The sequence below is a fragment of the Anomaloglossus baeobatrachus genome, chromosome 8 (genome assembly GCF_048569485.1).
Source record: "Anomaloglossus baeobatrachus isolate aAnoBae1 chromosome 8, aAnoBae1.hap1, whole genome shotgun sequence".
Classification (NCBI taxonomy): domain Eukaryota; kingdom Metazoa; phylum Chordata; class Amphibia; order Anura; family Aromobatidae; genus Anomaloglossus; species Anomaloglossus baeobatrachus.
In genome coordinates, this window is record NC_134360.1 from 189885503 (window position 1) to 189905866 (window position 20364).

Below are 20364 nucleotides of genomic sequence, written 5' to 3' on the forward strand. Positions count from 1 at the left end.
AAACTTTGACTGGGTATTAAAGTATATGGACAGGAGTCAATAGTTACACTACAAACAATTTGAGGAACAGTAAGGTGTAGATAGTATATAAAGGGCAGAATGCATAGTATAATTTCACTACTGTATATAAAAAGATATTCCATGTTATAAGTATAGTGACCATTGCTCTGTGCCCTGGATAAGACTACAATCTCACCTAACAAAGCGGGAGCCTCTAACTAAATGATAAGTAAGCATTATATATATATATATATATATATATATATATAGTTCTACTAATGGTAGACTATAATCAAGTCATCTTTAAAGTTAATAAGTTAAACATGAAATTTACCTGTGTCTGATAGAAATAACAAGGTGCTAAGTGCTGTGTCCAAAGTCCCTTCACCCCAACGTATGTTTCGCCCTACATCTGCCAGACATCTCCTTGTCTGCCTTGTTATAACTCTATACAATGCAGCTTTTACTGCCGCCACTGCCACTGCATAGCAATGCTAGCCACACACCTCTTGGATGCACATTGTATTTTATTGTGTAATGATGCTGCAAAACTTACTCTCTTGAGGGTACAGAAATGTGAAACAACTCTCATAAAAAAGCTGATTTTGCATGGACTTTTCACTTTGAAGACATCTAGCCTGTTCCTGCTCCCTAAAAAAGGGTAATTTTTACATGGTTTGATAAAAAGCCTTTGTAATTGTTTAATCATTTTGAGAATAGCATACCTATATTGGATCCCAAAACGTTTTTTCACTAAATATTTGAGAAGCCATTATATATTTACCTTTAAAACACATGTTTTTGCTTCCTAAAAAATGATTATTTTGTAGCAATGCTATTGTTTCTTAATTTATCAAAAAAATGCTTTTGAAACTCCCAAAGTAACCATAAAAGTGTGACATTGTTATCACTGGCTACAATTAATTTCCAATTAGCCAGATCGGTTGAGGTCACTTGGACATTAAAGGGAACCAATCACCGGAATTTTCGTATATAACCTAAAGCCAGTGCTATACTGGCACTATCAGGCTGATTCTATACGTACCTGTATTGTTCAGCACGGATGTTTAGGTTTTGAAATCCAAGAAAGTAAAGTTTATAAAATCAGCTTCTTGAGTGACAGCAGCTGAGGGTCAGATAATATCTGGGGGGGAGAATTCATAGTTATCCCCTCCCTCTATTAGAATTGGCATAAGTATTGCAGGACCTGTGGTGACGTCATACCCATGTGACCAGAAGTGTCGAGGCCTCACCCAACAAAGCTGATACCAGCTGATTACATGGGTATGACCTCACGATACATCCTGCAAGTAAAAGTGAATCGATTGTATAATACTTATGCTAATTCTAACAGGGGGAGGGGATAACTATGGATACCCCCCCAGATATTATCTGATCCTCAGCTGCTGTCACTCAAGAAGCTGATGATTTTATAAACTTAACTTTCTTTGATTTCAAAACCTAAACATTCAAGCTGACCACTACAGATATGTATAGAATCAAATCACACAAATATCTGTTATAGATATACAGATATTAAAGAAGCTCAAAGAAGCCAGAAATAATAAAAATATATTTTTTATTCATTATTTATTAAAACTCATATATGAAAAAACTCCACTATATAGTACCCTAGGACTAGGTTAAACAGGTCAGAAGGTTTCACCAAGGGTTCTACATTAAACATATAAATTCAAGGATTCATGGTGCCCCATAGTTGATTACACATATATAAGGCTACAATGAAAATTCAAACCTGCTTTTTTCAAATGCAGAAACCATTACATAAAACATCATCATAGTAGCATACTATATGATAACCAATAACTAGGTAAAAAATACCATAACTCAGTTTTTTAAGTCCCTGAGGGATTCCCAGTTAACATTAGTATGTATCCTGCTATGTGGACATGTAGCCGGAGTCCCATGACCATAAGGTTACCCCATAATACACCACATAGCTTATCAGTAGGAATAGTAACCCCCAACCCCTCAGGGAAACCAATAGTATGCAATTTACCTATTAAAGACCTGATATCCGCGTCCTGCGACCCCAACACGTGTTTCGCCTTTTCTTCTTCAGGGTGCTATATGTGTAGTTTCTTGACAATTAGGGGCTTGGCTGTATTGAGACTCACAAATTTATTCACAGCAAATCAAATTTTGGGGAACAATTAGTCAAATCGGACTAATTCTATATTTAAAAGATCAGCTCATTTCTAGTAATAAATATACTATTAGCTACATGATTGATTTTTTTATATATATATATATATATATATATATGTATACGGTATTTCCTTTAATGTTTTCTTTTTTCAGGTAACATTTTCTACATCTTAATCACATACAGTCATATCCTTATTAACATTATAATAGAGGTTCAAATGTCACTGCCTGATATATTAACAGCACAGTGGCATCTTCTAGGCTATCCCTGGAAACCGTATGCACATAGATGAGTAGGAGGTGATGATAGAACTAATGACATGCACAGCCCTCAACGCCACAGGTATCACTTCAATTTGTTTTAAGGTGTAATGCACTGAGAAAACCAACTAAAGATTAACCATAAAAGTAATATGCTTTATGCTGCCAACGTAGAGTATCATGTAATTGCAGACTTATTTCCATCCTTACAAATTTCCCTGGTTGTTGCAAATTTGATCTTTGAACATTATGATGTTATAAGAAGCTTCCATATTTAATCTTCAACTAAATAAATTATATTTTGTATTTCATTGTCAATAATTTAAAAAACAATGTGCAAAACAACATGAGAAAAAGATACAGAATAGAGATTGGCGGATCAATCCACAGAGGATCAAGTTTAAGTTGAATTTCCTGAAATTTGACGTTTCACGTTAATTCAAACACTTTGACATTCGATTCATGGCTCCCAAAAAACAAACAAACTTGGCGAGTACCATTTTCAGCGCTGCTTAAGCATTAGAGAGTATTGCCTCACTCATTTCCCCATGATGCCATTCAGCTATGAAATCTAGTACATTATCATACTGTAATGAACCAACTGGGGCAGCTGGAACACCAGGAGAGTGATAGGCAGAAACTCTCCACTAGATGGCACTAGACTGTACAAACCAGCAGGGGGAGCTGGACACCAGGAGAATGCTAGGCAGAAACTCTCCACTAGATGGCACTAGTCTCTCTAGTGGAAGGAGTGAATGGTCGTACAGGCCGGAGTCAGAGCCAGGAAGTCGACGAGGTACCAGGGATCAGACGGAGACAAAGTCAAGGGAGAGCCAAGTGAGAACACCGAGAGAGAATGTCACAGACTGGGGGAGCGCCGAAAGCAGAGTTTAATGACAAGCTGAACTCGGAAGTCGTGAGAGCAGGTAATAGCTGGGAGCACTGGTGGACGGAGCAACAGAGGAGGGAGGATAGGTGTTAGAGAGGAACAGAGGCAGTCAGGACGGGAAGCTGGGAGGATGGACAGTCAGGATGGGTGGCAGGGAGAATGTACACAGTAAGGACAGGAGGAAGAGGGAACAGGCACAGTCAGAACGGAAGGCAGGGAGTAGAGTTGAGCGCGGTTCGCGGTTCGAGGTTCTCCAGTTCGCAGCTCGAGTGATTTTGGGGGCTGTTCTAGATCGAACTAGAACTCGAGCTTTTTTGCTAAAGCTCGATAGTTCTAGATACGTTCGAGAACGGTAACGGTTCTAGCAGCAAAAAAAAACAGCTAATTCCTAGCTGGCTTTCCGCTGTAATAGTGTAAGTCACTCTGTGACTCACACTATTATGACATTTCAGTGTATAGTGTGCGGGAACAGCGCATTCAGATCACTGCTGTATGTATAATGGCGATCGCCATTTTTTTTTTTTTCCTTGTCTTCCTTCCCTAAGCGCGCGCGTGTAGTGGGGCGGGCCAGCATGTCAGCCAATCCCAGACACACACAGCTAAGTGGACTTTTAACCAGAGAAGCAACGGCATGCGTTATGGGATGTCCATGTCACATGTCCCTGCATTATAAAACCGGACATTTTCCTCCAGCATGCCATTATCTGCCTTCTGCGTCCTTGGTGTCAGACATCACTGGCGCAACTCCTATCGCCGATACTGCTGTATACGCTCCATACACAGCGCTGGACAGCTTAGGGATAGCACTTTCTATCAGTCCTTTTAAGGGCTCATACCGGCAGGGTCAGAGCCATAGGTGACAGAGTTTAAAACAGAGTTTAACAGCTACACAAGATGACAGCGTCTGTGTAGCTAAGGTCAGGGATTTCCTCAATGCATTTCCCCATTAGGAGGGATAGAAAGGCAGGCTTCCATTCCTCTACCCAGAGACCCACAACCCTGGCACTGTACCCTCCTTTTCTCTGCACACTCCAACTCATTATAACTAAGCCATTATACTAGCAAACACTGAGTGAACTTAGTGGCATCCTAAACGTGGCTATTGGACTTCTGTATAGTCCCACTAGTGCAAAGATATTTGCAGCACGTCTGCCTGCATTGCACCCTCAATCTCATTATAACTAAGCCACTATACTAGCAAACACTGAGTGAACTTAGTGGCATCCTAAACGTGGCTATTGGACTTCTGTATAGTCCCACTAGTGCAAAGATATTTGCAGCACGTCTGCCTGCATTGCACACCCCAACTCATTATAACTAAGCCATTATACTAGCAAACACTGAGTGAACTTAGTAGCATCCTAAACGTGGCTATTGGACTTCTGTATAGTCCCACTAGTGCAAAGATATTTGCAGCACGTCTGCCTGCATTGCACACTCAAACTCATTGTTACTAAGCCATTATACTAGCAATTTATGCTGCCAGTTTAAGGGCCGTAGTTGCATTGTCAGGGATATTTATTCTTTATTATTCTGCTGTTAATAAAGCCAGACCACCACTGCAATCTACACCACCTCTCAATTTTTACTACCACATTTTCAGTGCACAATCTTGTCGCAATCAACATGAGTGGCAAAATGACAGATGCTGGTGGAAAGGGGAAGAGGCGTGGTGGAAAAGGAAAAAAAGGGTTTGTCCGTGGGGAAGGTGGCAAAGCTCCATTAACATCTGCTGAAGATAGACCATCTACCAGCAAAAGTAAGATGTCTACTACTTACCGTGGACAATCCGATGTGCTCCCTTTTTTACGGACACAAACAACAGGAACAAAGGTAGATGATGGCCAAAAAAGGAAAATGCTTGAATGGATCTCAAGTGGTCCAACAAGTGCCCTCTCAGCCACCTCAACTACCGCATCCAAAAAACACCAGTCCTCTGAGTTGTCATCCCAATCAAACTTGCTTTCTCCCAGCTCTGAAGTCTCCATCAGCCCTGCACAGTATGGTGGAACTGAGATGGCTGAGTCTGCAGAGCTGTTCAGTCACACTATAGCCTGGGAATCAGACGTCTGCTCCCAAGCTACAGTGAGTACAGACCAGGAAATGGTCTGCAGTGATCCCAGAACCTTTGTGACTCTGATTCAGGCCATGAGGACCAAGTTTCTGAGCATAATGTTGACCCTTTGTCACAAACTGTAACACCTGTGGTTATAGACAATGAGGAACATACTGATGACGATGAGACGCAGATACCAGATTGGGATGACAACTTAAATATTTGGTCAGGGCAAGAAGAGGCTCGGTCTGAGGGTGAGGGGAGTGCAAACACAACAAATGATGATGAAGTTCTAGATCCCACCTACTGTCAACCCACAGTCAGGCACTTGAGGAGGTCAACAGAGGCGGTGGAGGAGGATGCAACCGACGACGAAGTTACCTTGCGCCTTCCTGGACAGAGTCGGAGCACTGGTAGCACATCTACAACTGCATCATCAGCCACCACTCTGCCTCTGAGCACTAGTCGGGGGGCCTCAGCAGGTCGCATGCCCTCTAAGCCTTGCCTAGCCTGGTCTTTTTTTGACATAGAAAAAGATCGCCCAAATTATGTGATGTGTAAAATTTGTTGTGATTCTGTTAGTAGAGGTCAAAACCTCAGCAGTTTGACAACTTCTTCCATGAATCATCACATGAATAAATATCATAGGTCCCAGTGGGAAGCTCACCGTGCTGCAATGGGGCCTAGCGGAGCGAACCATCCACGGCCTGCCCCTTCCAGTGCATCCGCGCGCTCTTCATCTTCTAGGACTGTGGGGACAGCTGTCACACCTGGTTTTCCATGCACAACTTCCACCACTGTAACCGCAACAGGCAGTTTGCTTGGTAGGTCGTCAGTTGGTTTGGAAGGGGAAACAAGTGCGTGTGTACAGCTCTCTCAGACATCGATAGCACCAACGTTGGATGAAGGCAACATCATGTCTACGCCTGCACTTTCCTTACAAAGCTGAATTTTTCCAGGGACACCCTACTCAACACCGTCTACACACAGCAGCCAGATCTCTGTCCCTCAGATGTGGACAAATAAAAGGCCATTTCCTGTGACCCATGACAAAGCTAAGAGGTTGACTTTATCCCTCTGTAAGCTCTTGGCTACCGAAATGCTGCCTTTCCGCCTGGTGGACACACAGGATTTTAGAGACCTTATGTCTGTCGCTGTGCCCCAGTACCAGATGCCCAGTCGCCACTACTTCTCTAAGAAAGGTGTGCCCGCGCTACACCAGCATGTCGCACACAACATCACCGCTTCCTTGAGAAACTCTGTGTGTGAACGGGTGCATTTCACCACCGATACTTGGACCAGTAAACATGGACAGGGACGTTACATGTCGCTAACTGGGCACTGGGTAACTATGGTGATAGATGGTGAAGGGTCTGCTACACAAGTCTTGCCGTCCCCACGACTTGTGTGTCAATCCTCTGTCTGTCCAAGTTCCGCCACTGCTTCTGCCTCCTCCACCTCATCTGTGTCCTCCACCGCCGCCCCAAGCCTGCCTGGTCAGGCCACCAGCGTTCTCACTGCGCAGAAGGAATCACGCATCCCTCATTACTATGCTGGCAGCAGAGCGCAAAGGCATCAGGCGGTCTTTAGCTTGACATGTCTTGGGAATAAGAGTCACACAGCTGAGGAGTTGTGGTCAGCTCTGCGGTCCGAGTTTAATAAATGGTTGTCTCCACTCAACCTGCAGCCTGGTAAGGCCGTGTGCGACAATGCTGCAAACCTGGGTGCGGCCCTTCGCCTGGGCAAGGTGACACACGTGCCTTGTATGGCTCACGTGTTGAACCTTGTTGTCCAGCAATTTTTAACACACTATCCCGGCCTAGATGGCCTTCTGACCAGAGCACGAAAACTGTCTGCTCACTTCCGCCGTTCAACCGCCGCAGCTGAGCGACTTGCATCGCTCCAGAAGTCTTTCAGCCTGCCGGTTCATCGCATGAAATGCGATGTGGCGACACGCTGGAATTCGACTCTCCACATGTTACAGCGACTGTGGCAACACCGCCGAGCCCTGGTGCAATACGTCATGACGTATAGCCTGGGCCAACGAGATGCAGAGGTGGGGCAGATCACCCTGATGGAGTGGTCTCAGATCAAGGACCTATGCACCCTTCTGCACAGTTTCGACATGGCGACGAATATGTTTAGCGCTGACAATGCCATTATTAGCATGACAATTCCAGTCATTTACATGCTGGAGCACACGCTAAACACTATTCGGAGTCAGGGGGTGGGACAACAGGAAGGGGAGGAACTACAGGAGGATTCATATGCGCAAGGGACAACAACATCACCAAGGTCCAGACGTTCATCATCACCAACGCGGCAGGCATGGGACCATGGGGGACAGGGATCAACAAGGGCGCATGGTAGCAGGCGAAATGTTGAGGAAGGTGCAGGAGAACATGAAGAAATGGAGGACGAACTGTCCATGGACATGGAAGACTCAGCGGATGAGGGAGACCTTGGTCAAATTTCATTTGAAAGAGGTTGGGGGGAGATGTCAGAGGAAGAAAGAACGGTTAGCACCTCTATGCCACAAACACAGCGTGGACTTGGTCTGCATGGCTGCGCAAGACACATGAGTGCCTTCTTGTTGCACTACCTCCAACATGACCCTCTTTTCATAATTTTTTTAGACCCTCCTTTGCAAGGCCACCAGAGACAACAAGTCTGACACATAGTCAACGGCTGGAGAGGATGATACAGGAGTATCTCCAAATGAACATCGATGCCATGACTTTGCAAATGGAGCCTTGCTCATTTTGGGCTTCAAATCTTGAAAAATGGCCAGAGCTCTCCAGTTACGCCTTGGAGATTTTGTCGTGTCCAGCTGCCAGCGTTGTCTCTGAACGTGTCTTCAGTGCTGCTGGGTGTGTGCTGACAGATAAGCGCACGCGTCTGTCCAGTGACAATGTGGACAGACTAACGTTCATCAAAATGAACAAGTCATGGATCCACAAGGAATTTACTACCCCTGTGTCATCCTGGGGAGAGTAAATGCTTGTGGATTTGGAATGTGCTTGATGCAAATCAAAACATCCTGTTTGCAACTAGGGCACAAGTGCTGCCACTGATGGGGTGTCTGTGGGGCACAATTTTTGGAAAAAAGGGAGACTCCGCTTGGAGTAACCCTTACTTACAGTGTTTTTAAAAATGATCCAAGATGAACAGAGCTGGGATCAGCAAAGACTTTGCTACCTACCCCAGTGTCATCCTGGGGACGGTTAAGGATGGCATATTTTTAAATGTGCTTGATGCAAATCTACCTGTGAAGTGTACAACTGGGGCACAACTGCTGCCACTGAAGGGGTGGGTGTGTGTGTGGCCCAATTTTTAGAAAAAAGGGAGACTCCGCTTGGAGTCACCTTGCGGTGTTTTACATGATTTTAGAAGGGCGTGCCATGCCTATATCTGTGTCTCCTCCTCTTTTTCCTTGTCCAGCTCTTTTGTTTTCGCATGAGTATATGTCCTTGTCACTTTCCCATGTGTTTGTGTTGTGTTGTGAGTTGTTTGTAACCTTTTGGACACCTTTGAGGGTTTTTTCTAGGTGTTTTTATGTGTTTGTGATTGCCTGCCATTGTTTCCTATGCAGTTCGAGTTCGGTTCGTCGAACGTTCGACGAACCGAACTCGAACGGGACCTCCGTTCGACGAACCGACCTCGAGCCGAATCGCGACCGGTTCGCTCATCTCTAGCAGGGAGGACGGACGTGGTCAGGATGGAAGGCAGGATCAAAACTTATAGGGATCAGCGACACACTTTAGAGCAGAATTATAACTGCCGCCACATGAACGGAAATGCCCCATTGATAAGGTGCTATGATCCTGGGAATGAAGCACGGGAGGGGGCCCCTCCCACCGGCCATGCTCCAGGGAACACTGACAGCCATGAGTCATGACACATATCTTGTACAGTGGTAGTCAGCATCTGTGGTATCTGAGGACAGTGGTTTCTAGTGGAGCATGGTTTGTATGGCAAAGCTGTTTTCCATCATGAGAGTCATTGGGTAAGTCACTCTTTCCTTTAGTTTGTAAACTTTTATGTTCAGCGGGTTCTTTTCTCTCTCTCTCTCTCTTGCCTGTAGAGTGTAAGCTCTTATTGGTCAGTGGGATTCTCTCTCTTTCTTCTTTTCCCCACATGTATTTTCTGAGCAATTACAAGCTTTACAAGATTGAGATTCAAAAAAGTTTATTGACGATGATGACCACAAGTAAGTGAAGCTGGAGAATTCAAATTTAAAAATATCCACTCATCTCTACTGCAGATATATAATTGTGAAAAAGATTACATGGTCATTTAAAAAGCTCTGAAATTGCTAAGAACATCACTTAAATCCTGGAGATGAGAATATAAGGAAATACTTGGAGTAGACAAGAAGGTTTGTGTTGAGTATATGTTGTTTTTGGAGTAGAGCATACATAATAATGTAAAAACATAAAGTATATGGAAAGGCAAGGATAAACAGAGTATTATAGATTAACCAAATGTTAAAGCAATTTTTTAAGAGCAGTGTAAATTTAATGGGGTTGTCCACTACTTTAACATTGATGGCCTATCCTTAGGATTGGTTGGAGTCCAACACCTGTTACCCCCATCTATCAACTGTCTTTTTTACCAGCGGCTGCAGAAATTTTTTGGAAATGCTGTTTTGAATCTGTTCTGTCTTCTGATAGTGGCCACTGCCAGGTACTCCACATCTGCCCCCTATTGATTTGAATAGGAGGTGGATGTACAGTAACCACCACTTGCACCAAGAACAGCTGATTGGTGGGGCTGCTGAGTGTTGGATCCCAGCAGATCATCAATGTTATTGTAGTGGACCACCTCTTTAATCAAAGTCTCTTTTATTCAAACTCTTAGAGGTGTCTTCATTACTTTGATATGCCTTGTTAGACTTATCCCTACATTTCACTTTATTAATCATATTAATAATAGTAATATTATGAATAAGTCCTGTAAGCTAAAGATGTCTGAAACTTTTATATTAATGGCCTATTCTCAGGGTTGGTCATTAATATCTGATCAGTAAGGTATGACCCCCAGCATCCCTCCAATTAGCTGTTTCCCATGCCAGCAGTGTCCGGATGTGCCAAATTGAGGAACTGCACAGCACAGCCTCGTCAACGGCATAGTGGCCATAGCCAGGTAGTGCCTATACTAACCATATTAACTGAAATACAGTGTAGATCTGTGGTTCCTAGCTGTGGCCACTATTCCATTCATGAAGCTGTGTTGTACATAATGAAGTTCTACAATTTATTTAGAGGCACAGTGTAGGGCAGATATTTTTTATCTAGAAACATTATAATGACATTGTTATTTTTAAGGGCACTATATCAGAATGTGCTGCAGGAGATCAAAGAAGATGGAAGTCGTTGTGAAGAGTCATCAAGATGGAGAATATGTCTCCTATATGGTACTTGGATGTACTGTAAATGTTTTTTGTGATACTGTTACTGACTACATATAATCAGTATTATTGATCTTGCATGGTCCACAGTATAACAATGGCTGTTAGCAACAACTCCCATTATCTGCTTACAATTGTTAAGAACGTCATAGAATATGTAGGTTCATGTGATACAATTGTATATGGTGCTGACATGTACTAAACTTGGCAATGTAGTCACTTACCTATGGCGGTTCGGTCATAATCATTAACTGATTATGGTTCTGGTGTTGTATTCATGTACTGGTGATGCTTCTGCTGATAAATTCATGTACTAATGGTAATTCTGGTTCTATATTCATGTACTAATGGGGATTCTGGGGTGGCTCTGGTTTGTTTATGTACTGCTAGTGTTTCTCGTAATGTGTTCATGTACTTTTCATGGTTCAGGTGATGTATTCATATATTGATGTTGGTTCTGATGCTGTATTCCTGTACTGTTATTAGTTCTAATCCTGTACACATGTAGCAATCCATAACGTTTCAGATTACATGATATATCAATATATTAATAAAATATTTTGCTGTCTGGCAAGTTAAGGAATGCTATATCTGTATTTATGTTAGGAGCATTCATTATAAAATTATGCAATGTAGCATGCCAAATCTTAGCAGTGTGTAATATACTCACTGTCCGGATTTGGTCCTGCTTGCTAATTCCAAGGTTCAAGACATGACCTATATGACATATGCGATTTTCATACTTGACGGTCACATACCATTTAGCTTCTGCTTCTCCAACATACTATTTTTATACACAGTCATATGATTTAGTTGAAAATTGACCCTACACATGTTTTTCATTAGCATTGCTTAATTTTTCAGCCTTTTCTTAACCTTGTTCAGACTTTTTGGAGATGTGTTGATAATATCAATTTTTAAAATTAGTTAATTTGCTCAAATGAAAAGGAAAAATGTTTAACTTTCAACTTCTGATGTGTTCTATATTCTATTTCTAATAAAATATGGCTATAAGAGATTTTCAATTCATTGGTGTTTTCTTTACATTTTACACAACTTCCCAACTTTTTTGGAATTAGTCAGAGGCGGAAATATCATTGGTGCCACCTGTGTGGCCGCACAGGGGCCCAGGAGCTAAGGGGGTTAATTTGCACCTCCAAAGCAGGTGGAATTGTTTATTTTGATGATTTATTGGACTGAAAAGGGCCCATATACTGTTTTTGCACAGGGGGGCTCTTTCACTTTGTGTCTGCCAGCAATTAGAGTTGTACTTGGGCTTTTAGAGTACTATATACAGATCTATTTAAAAAAAAAAAAAACACCTATCTAGGTAACACCACAAACAGAGAATTCCAACAGATATAGCCTATAATCTACGATGTCTGCTGTGGTATAATAAAAGGGATATTTGAAAAGCTTGTTGATTGGGGTGACAACCAATTGCTTTTGAAAATGGGATTAACTCTGAAAGTTCAACAGTGTTAAGCAGGTAACCAGGTGCTTAAAACAAAAATGTAAAAAAAAAGTTGAATACTAAGGAATAACTTGATCTGACATTTTCCACTAAAATTTTAACTTATAGACCTAATGCTGAATGGGTTTATTTATCATTGTATGAAATACAAAACCACATCGAAGTGATCCTGTTAGTTTGAGAGTATATAATTGTTATGCTTGCCGGGCGAGAAGAGATGTAATTGAACTCACTGGGCTGCAACACACAGAAAACCAGGAGGGGCTTGACTACGAACCTGAGCCTGGTCTTCTCCAGAGCCCCTGATGGTGGAGGTGTTATGCTGCAGGTATTGGTTCGGATGCAACTCAGGAAGACTGGTGTTGAGTCGGCTCCCCAAGGGGTATGGGAGCAACAGTCTCTGACAAACAGTTGCGGCAGAAGCAGATGTAGAAAATCTGTCTGGGGGAATGGATGGATGGAAAGATGGATATGGCAGCAACTCATGGAGATGTTTGCGGCAACTGGGCACGTGGCTGGCATGGCAGCTTGCGGTAGCAAAGGCAGGATAGGTAATGGCAGCGAAGCGGCTCGCCACAGCAGTAGGTTAATGTTACGGCAGCACCACTCGGTAATGCAAACAGGTGTAAGTAACAGAGCTAGTACAATGAGACAGCGGCAACAGCACAGTGCTAGAGAACCTGACTACAGAAATGAGTCTAAAGGCTGCTTTACATGTGTCGATTTCTCGTGTGATCGCATTTGCGATCCCCCCTGCCCCCATCGTTTGTGCGGCACGGGCAATTTGTTGCCCGTGTCGCACAATGTTGTAACCCCCCCCGTCACACGTACTTACCTTCCAAACTACCTTGCTGTGGGCGGCGAACATCCTCTTCCTGAAGGGGGAGGGACGTTCGGCGTCACAGCGACGTCACACAGCGGCCGGCCAATAGAAGCGGAGGGGTGGAGATGAGCGGGACGTAAACATCCCGCCTACTTCCTTCCTTCAGCATTGCCGGCGGCCGCAGGTAAGCTGCAGTTCATTGTTCCTGGGGTGTCACACGGAGCGATGTGTGCTGCCTCGGGAACAATGAACAACAGGACGTTCGATTTTTTGAAAATGAGCAACTTGTCAACGATGAACGAGAAGGTGAGTATTTCTGCTCATTCATAGCTGTCACATGCTACGATATCACTAACGATGCCGGATGTGCGTCACTTATGACGTGACACCGCCGACATCTCGTTAGATATATTGTAGCGTGTAAAGCTGGCTTTACTCAACTATCATGGGGCAGAGTTGTCTTAAATATCTGCAACCTTCCAGCTGACCTGGGAGGCACTTCCGGTTCAGGTGGATGCTGGCACTTTAAAAAAGGGGGGGGTGGCGGCAGGCACGCCCTTTGGGCAGAGCCTTGGAGCCTGTCAGGGGTATAGACTCTCCATGAGGCTACAGCATGGGAGAGGGATGGAACCACCGCCGCAGGACTCCTGGGCACGTGAGGGAGCCAATTTCCTCTCTAGGGGAGAGGAGCAGGAGCGTGCATTGATGCCAGCATGAGCGTTACAATAGTTTTTTTAAAGGAAATTACTGGGTAAACTATCTACAACATATAAAGAGATGTAAGCCATTACTTGACCATGGACAAACTGTCCGTCGTCTGTGCCTATTGAGTGCTCATTACTTTACTCTGAAGTATTTAGGTGGGGAATCATCTTTCCAATGGGAACAAGGCTCATTTCTGCAATCTAATAGTACTATATGCTAAGAAAAAGAATTAATTAAGAACCGACAGCTTTCAATTTTTTAAACAAACCCAAGCAATCTACTATGATCTCCATCTCAACGATTGTTCATATTTATAAGCAAGGAATGGCTTAAACCGTAATGATATCACAAATGGAAAAGGAATACTATACATTTCCTGCATTTTCCACATATAAGCTATTTTTTGCTTTGGGGAGTTTACATGAAAAATTTAATGCAATTTATTTTTGAAGTAAAAGTTAATAATTCTCTTTGCATGAAAAATAAATGCTCCCATTAGAATTGCAGATTTCTTAGTGATATATCTGTACAAAATGATTTATTCTAATTTAATAATGGCATAGATTTTTAGAGCCTGAGTGTACACTGCTTCTCGTTAAAGCTGTAAAATATTTGTTGCCACTCAGGAATTCTCCAGATCATTATTTTACAAAAGGAAAACCCATTTTGACAGATGAACTCCAGTCATACTGAACAAATCACTGATACTCTATATAATAAGGCCTCCAAAGAGGTGAGCGTGAACTTATTACTATGGCAACCCAAATCAAAACACTGTTTTAGTGAAGATTTCCCTGTTTTACAATGCAATGATGATTGTTTATGATACCACTGGAACCGTATTCCACAAAGGTTCAAGAAATGAGCTGACAGGAGAAACTCTTTATAGACATTCTTCAATGGCATATTCTCAAATTATCTATTATTGGACAAACATAGGAAATAGGTTGCACAAAAAGGCGGCATGACTGACAAGCCGGTAAGATGAATAATAGAAAATAAGTTTCATATTATTGTAGCCAGTTTATCAGGTCGATAAATGTTCAAGTGTCTTTTTGCAAATCCGTTTCACTACAGGATCCAAAGTGCTAACATAGTTTAAACAGAAATAGATTTCTAAGCGAAGCATTTGAGGACTTTAACAAGGCTCCAATCTCCAGTATACAAAACCGAGGCTATCGCCTTATTATTATAGTGTTTGGTAGAAGGATATCAACATTTTGTTGTATAAAGAAAGTTTCAGGAAAGGGATAAAGATGTAAGATATGATGCAAAAAAAACGTTTTAGGTACTACTCTGGAAGTAATGTGGTGTTATTAAATGTTCAATTAAGAATTAAGCAGTGACCATTGTAACCATTGCAATCCATTGAATGCAGGGGTGGACATACCGGGTAAGTAATCGCACTTCCACCTCCGAAGCAGGTGTAATTGTGCTGATGATGAGCTATTGGACTACAAATTGTCTTGCATAGGGACTAATTCTCTCTGTGTCTACTCTTCATAGCTCTTAATGTCAATAAAGATGTAGTTTACCCTTTTTCATTAGTGGCCACATCGATATTATGTTGAGAAACAAGGTTTCCCTCAAATACCGTGTTTTGCCAATAGTGCCTGTGAGTCGCGCTATTACATTCCGCTCACCCCCTTCACGTGACCTCTGATGTCTGATGACGTCACATCAACTTACTGTTGACCTAAAATCACCGCGGCCGGCCCCAGTCTTCTTGAGTCACTGGGCTGTGGGTGGAGTTTCACCACTCGTCAGAGTCCAGTTTTGCTCCTGCTTGCACGCTCTGCAGCGAAAGAGAAACCAGGGAGATGCTGCGCTGTGACGAGCAGTAAAACACCTCCCACAGCCTAGTCACTCAGGAAGACTGCAGTTCGCCTCAGTTGACATGACATCAATGGACATCAAAGGTCACAGAGCCCAGGGGTTACGCGATGGGGATGAGCAGAGCACAATATCGCCATTTACAGGAACTATTGGAAACACAAGGTATTTGAGAGAAACCTGGTTTCTCAACATAATATCGATGTGGCCAGTAACAAAAAGGGGTGAACCACCCCTTTAAGTAACATTCTTAATCTTCCAGGTTGAAAGATGTTATTTGTAGTCTTTCTCATCTTTTAATTTAATTAAGTGTGGTCCTCTCGTCAGGACATTGAAAGGAGTTGTCAAGTCACCAGATATTTATTATGTATCTTTGGTTATAGGACATCAATATTAGATTGGTAGGAATTCAATAACCAAATTCCCCATCGATTTGCTGTTACATGCACCAGCGGTTGACGGATGTAAACATATTGAATGAAGCTACAATTCGTAGCTTCATTCAGTGTGTAGCAGCAGCTCCAGGGTACTGCAGAACAGTTCCTATGCTCTTGAGCCAGTAGTGGAGGTACCGGGGGCAGAGGATGCAGTCACCCTGGTCCTCTTACCTGAAGGGGCCCGCCAGGAGCTACTGCTACTCTTAAGGCTGCTTTACATGCAGCGACATTGCTAGCGATGTCGCTGGTGAAAGCACGCGCCCCCGTCGGTTGTGCATCACGGGCAAATCGCTGACCATGGCGCACAACGTTGCTAGGACCCGTCACAAGTACTAACCTGCCTAGCGACGTCACTGTGGCCGGTGAACTGCCTCCTTTCTAAGGGGGCAGTTCGTGCGGCGTCACAGCGACTTCACACGGCAGGCGTCCAATAGAAGGAGAGGGGCGAAGAGCAGACAAAAGAAAGTGACGCCCATCTCATTGCGGGAGGACGCAGGTACGGTGTTGTTCCTCGTTCCTGGGGTGTCACACATAGCGATGTGTGCTGCCTCAAGAACGACAAACAACCTGCATCCTGCAACAGCAACGATATTTGGGATTAGAACGACGTGCCAACGATCAACGATTAGGTGAGTATTTTTGTGGTTCGTTAGTGGTCGTTCGTACATTTCACATGCAACAACATCACTAACGAGGCCGGATGTGCGTCACAAATTCCGTGACCCCAATGACATCTCGTTAGCGATGTTGTTGCGTGTAAAACCACCTTTAACTGTATCGGCTACCGCTACCCTCAAATGTATCATTAGGCAAAGCACACCGGGAAAAATAATCTCCCTGCACTACCGCTCTTCATTCCATAGGCCACAGGTATCTTTATACCTACAGAATGGAAGGTCCAGGGTGAAGCGATACGGTGATGTCATCGTGCTGTGTCATGCACAGGACATCATTGTTACTGCAAGATGATGAAGCCATAATACAGAATAGGGGCTACTAAGGTGAACTATCATACAGCGTGGGGGATACTAAGTGACCCTCTTGCGGAGTGGTTTCAAGAACATGATGTCCTCTGCATCAGATGCCTGGCCTGGCATTGATGCCAAAGTAGCTAGTAAATGAATAAAAATAGATACAGGCGCAATATGAGGAGCATCCGTGGATAAATACCAAATAGGTATAATTAAATTCTGCTCACCTTTGCAGGTTGTGCGCCCCCGCACAACCCCAGTGAAAGCGTGATAGTCCGGGGTGATCCTCCGAGTATTAATAGGAGCTCAACAATAAAAATACAACATTTAAATATCAGCAAATGGTTCCTGAAGCGCTATAGCAGACCGAAAAAAATCTTTCTTATAAAGTAGCTAGTAAGAGATTGCAAAGCCCAGGGATTGGCTGCAGCTGTCATATAAGTTATACTCCTAAAATCACCACTGCAGCCTGTCAACAAAGACTAGAAGCAGTAGCCGAGAGGCATCCCTTGAGCAGCAGAAAATGGGAAACACTGACTTTATTATTTTTACCTAGGGCAAGCAGATGGGGATACAAACTTATTCATGGTAAACCCCTTTAAAATATCTGACCGTCCTAAATGAAATATTATTATGTAAGCTCATTTATAGACTTCTAAACATTTCACAGCCTAATAATATTCTAGGAGAATTTGCATTTTGATTGTTCTTTTCATTTTTTTTCTTTATAAAAGAAGAATAAGTTCAAGTGATGACAGATCTCTTCTAAACTTGGTATTTCCTTTTGATATTTGTCTAAGCTGTAGTTTACTTGTTCAAATTCTGACAAGGTCAATTTATATACTTATCCTCTGGAGAAAATGAGAACCAATTCCAATAGTGTAGTAAGGAAAATGTGTAACTTGTCAAGGAGTCACTGAGATCTTTAGATACAAAGTGCTACAAGTCATTATTAAGTGTGATGCATTCCTATTAGATAATGTCAGTGACCCTGCTTTATGTTACTACTCTACTAAGTGCTATGTGCAGACCACTGAGATATGACAGAGGCGGCCAAGAATGACTCGCCACCAATTCTCCAATATAACCCATATAAACAAGCGCACAAGTATGGAGCTTTGTCGAGATGTAATTTTATTTCAAGTGTACACAATTGTCAGGATCTCTGTCATTAATTATAAAACTATTTTGCTCTTATTGTTTATGAACTTATTATTTTGTGACCATGCGGGGAAAAATATCATAGTTTCACACCATAAAAGATTGTGTGATCTGGGTTACAGCAGGCATTATCTCTTTATTCCCTTTTGACTTATCCAGCAGTTAGATAGTAAATGTAACCAAACCTTCTAAGCTTTCACTAGAAATTAGATAAAAAATAATAATAATATTTAAACCATAATTAATTATTTGCTTTTATGCATTTAACACATTATTCAATTACATTACCATTACTATTGTGCATAAAATAGTTAAAAAAAAATGCTAAAGATGATGAATAATGAAAGGTTGGTGGTGATGGGCAAATTCGATGTCAGAACTGAGTGATCTTGCTTAGACATGAGCAAACATTTCATTGTGGCCAAAAATAAATATCTCAAGTTTGGTTTGATGCATGTAAATGATGTGTCATACAATTGCCTTCTCTTAGTAGGAGATCATGAAGAAACATCATGTGGCTAATATGGGGCTATTGTAGGTTTGGAGGTTTTTATTCCTGTTTTTTTGTAATAAAAGGGTGGGCAATGGAAAACACACGAGTAGGAAATAAACACCATTCTCTCGTCAATGGTGGTAAAACCCTAATGTGATGCCCTGGCAAAACCAGGTAGTCACAAATAGTTCAAATCCTCCTTGTCATCATCACAAACCCGCACTTAGGCATAACACACAGCAATTAAACCCTAGCTACCCCCTCATGATAATAAGGACACACCAGTGGGCGGGATCAGGCAAATGAGAACGCCCACCTAGGGGTCCTGAGGTGTCAGGGGTGGGAACTCAGTAGATAAGCTTTGACAGTTGAAGTGTAGAGCGCTGACAGCAGTGTAGTGAGGGGTCATAGCCCTTGGACTACCTGGCTAGGTGGCAGATGGTGAGCAGAGCCACAGGCGATGGAGATCCGGTCGCGGGAGACCTAAAGTGGACCGGGGCAGGGTTGCAGGAATTCGGTCTGGAGACCGTGCACAGGTGGGGTGCTTGGACCCTAGGGCGAGGAAGGTTGCAAGCCCCTCTCCAATTAACCAGCCAGGGACAAGGTTCCAGACTCTGTCCCATTAACTGCCCAGATAGAGCGAAACGGAAGCCTAACACGGGGGATAGGGTGTCCGCCAAGAACCCACTGAAATCCCAAGGGTCAGTTTTCGCGGGCCACAGCTCCCAACACAATTAGAACCAGGAGTGGACTTCTCCATTCCATGCGAAGTCGTCCTAAAGAGAAGGAAACACAAAGTGCAGGAGGAAGGGACATCTGCTCATCAACCTGGGTGTGGGACCTGAATGTGTGAAGCCCCACAAGTGTTGTGTCGGTGCATTACCTTCAGGGACTCCACATGGATGGAACAGTCTGGTCACAGGTAGGGAACCTTCTTCTAGGATTGTCGTGACGCCACTCTCAGAATTGCGGTCAGTGGAGACCGCCACTGCAGGTTAGGGGTGCCTGGGGCTGATGGTAGGTGCAGTCAGTTGTAGTAGCCTCCTGAGAGTGAGGCATGCCCCAGGGTCCCGTGTAGGTGTGTAGAACCACAAGGCGCAGAATAACTCAACACAAGCAGGATGTCTTTCAGGGGTTTTACTCACGGAAGGTGGCAGGGTGAGTAACCCGGGCGTAGCTGGGATGAACCAGGCTGGAACCAGGTGTCCTTCAGGCTGACTGATGAGGGTGGCTACCGACTCGCCTTCCTTAGCCCTTTACGTTTTGGGGTAACCCCGACTTTTAGTCCCTATGGGGGTCACCCAGGGAAGTTGCTGGCGCCTCTCTCCCCTTCTTTTTGGCCCGTTTGCTTGTAGCCTGGACCAGGACACTCCGGCTGCTTGCCTCCTGTGAACTATGGGCCCTAACTGTGGCTACGTGGCTGCGGACTCTGTAGTGTTGTCTTGGGGGTGTAAAGTGCCCCCTCATGCAGGTTTGGCAAAGGAAAGGTGAATCTATCCCTGCACTGGGACCTGCTACCCGTTTGGGCCTGGTTCTCCCTGACAGTCTCCTTACTTTCCACTCCGTTGCTCTCTCTTTAGCTGTGTGTGGATTTCGGGTAGCACTCCCAGGTGACCATTCTCCCCCATCGGTAGTCACTGCGCGGACGCTGTTAGACTGCCACAGCTCCAGGGTCTGCTCCT